The following is a 2,562-nucleotide window of genomic DNA, read 5'->3' on the forward strand; positions in this document are numbered from 1 at the left end:
CTACTCGCATACATGTATAGATATATATATATATATATATATATATATATATATATATCAGTAGTCAACATTTCATGTGGATCAAAACCTTTCATCAAAGTTGTCCTAAAACCTAACCTAAACCTAATCAGCGGGTAACGCTGTCAAATCACTAGCCAATTTGCCGGGTTACTTTTCGTAAGTTATGTTCACTCATCATTCTAAAGTGCATTTTTTTAACCACTAATTTTATTTATCAAGAAATTCGGCCCATAACATAAGCTTCTAAGTGGAAAAAATAGACTATACTAGCGAACAATTGTGTTGGATAGAACTATTTCTCCTGCTCATCGGAACACATGCAGATGCTGAAAGACAGAACCAATCGATCACAGACAGCGTTCACTGCTGACACTTCGCTCACAGTGTTTGTTCAAATAGGGCTGCGCTTCCCAAAAGCATCAGAAGCGTACGTAGATCTTAAGAAACCATTGCCACATTATTACATATCATTGTTACTATATATAAAATTAATTCTGAAAAACGATGCATTTTAAATTACATTTTAAAATATTAAAATAGAAAATAGTTATGTTATATTTCACAATATTGCTGCTTTTACTGTTTTTTGTAGGGATGCACCGATACCACTTTTTCCAGTACTCGCCCGATACCGATACTTTTATTTTTGGTACTTGCCGATACCGATGCCGATACCGATATTTTTATTGCATTTGTACATTTTTTAAATATTGGGTACAGAAACCAAAAGGGTATGTATAATGTTAGTTGGTTAACTTCATTTATCAAATAGATACAGTCAAACCAAAATTTATTCATACACCTTCAACATTTCTCACATTATCACAGTTTATTCGCTATAGTTTAGAAAATGGTAATAAAATATGACAAGAACTCAGAGTTAAACTGGCTTCATGCAAACCTGAACTTCAGTTTTTTCCCAGACTCGCTCTGAATAATTTTTGGACCCAAATTTGTATAACTTTTACTGGTAGTCCACTGTATGAAGAATTTTTGGGTATGATTTGTCACAGTTTACTTTAATTCATTGCATACATATACTTCGTAGTAGACATCCATAACTCCTTTCTGCTGTCTGTTGTCAGTGTTTCTTTGTTTGAATATGGCGCTTATCACATGCTGAGTGGTATCGGCGGTTGGTATCGGGGCATTTTAACGAGTACGAGTACGAGTACAGGAGGCTAGTATCGGGCCCGATATCGATACCAGTATCGGTATCGGTGCATCCCTAGTTTTTTGTTTGTTTTTGTTTTTCAAATAAGTGCAGCCTTGGTGAGCATGAGACTTATTTAAAAAATCTTACTGACCCCAAACTTTTGTGTACATGTAATATTTATTTTAAATTGGCTAGTTTGTGCAAGTAAATTTATTTAAACTGGTTGTTAAAAGTTCAAATGGATTGTGTTATGTTCTGTATATCGGTATCGGTGCATCCCTAGTTTTTTGTTTGTTTTTGTTTTTCAAATAAGTGCAGCCTTGGTGAGCATGAGACTTATTTACAAAATCTTACTGACCCCAAACTTTTGTGTACATGTAATATTTATTTTAAATGGGCTAGTTTGTGCATGTAAATTTATTTAAACTGGTTGTTAAAAGTTCAAATGAATTGTGTTATGTTCTGTAATTGCTGTTAATAAATCTGTCAGAAAAAAAATATGCTACATTTTCACCTTTAGGAGTACAACAGCCTGGCAGCCTTTTACAAAAATTAACCATGGTTTTATTACAGTAACCACAGTTTACCACAGTATTTGTACTAAAACTGCAGTAACCTACCAGTAACCTAACCAGTAAACTTACCTACCCTTAAAGCATGCATACTTGTATGGTACTAATATGCTCCCTTTTAGGGGTATAGTTGCACCTTTGAGGTTACTACCCCAGTAAAGGGCTAAAATACAAACATAGTATATTTTATTTAAATACAATGTAAACAAAAAAAGGCCTATGAAATGTTAAAAAACATAGCTTTAAAAATCTAATATTAAGTGAGTATAATTACTGATTATATTCTTTTAATAATTTAAAAGATCAGTTTAGTTTAGAAGTATCGGTATCGATATCGACGATACTGGGCTTGAAAATATCGGTATCGGATCGAAAATAAAATAAGAGGTATCGCCCATCCCTACTGGTTAGATTAACTAAACTAAATCATTCACTGCATGATTTAGTCTATTAATATGCATTAAGAATGATCACATAATTCAAGATAAGGGGATTAGAAAATATATATATTTATATCAATTCATATAGTTAATATGACACGAAGAGTGCCGTTTTTTCTTTAAAAATCAGCATGGTTACAAATGTGATATTGATTTTATACAGCAGTTCAATAAACAATAAGTTACTATCAAGAGACTCACGTTTGAGACAGCATATTGGCTGTTTTTGCGCTATTTCGCCAACAGAAAACATTCCAAACACAGCGCTGTTTTGCGTCTCTGAGCAACATGGCGGCGTGTAGTTCCTGAATGAATCAACCATTTAAATGATTCGGTTCAATCGCAATGACTCACTTAACAGTGACTTGCTGCC

General features: G+C 33.4%; 1 protein-coding gene across 1 annotated transcript in view; it reads left to right on the forward strand.

Annotated features, from left to right (window-relative positions):
* pfklb (phosphofructokinase, liver b) overlaps window positions 1-2,562 on the forward strand; it is a 50,493-nt gene that overhangs the window by 31,321 nt on the left and 16,610 nt on the right. The window lies entirely within an intron of this gene.

Source organism: Sinocyclocheilus anshuiensis, unplaced genomic scaffold, assembly GCF_001515605.1.
Source record: "Sinocyclocheilus anshuiensis isolate Anshui unplaced genomic scaffold, SAMN03320099.WGS_v1.1 scaffold250, whole genome shotgun sequence".
NCBI classification, from domain to species: Eukaryota; Metazoa; Chordata; class Actinopteri; order Cypriniformes; family Cyprinidae; genus Sinocyclocheilus; species Sinocyclocheilus anshuiensis.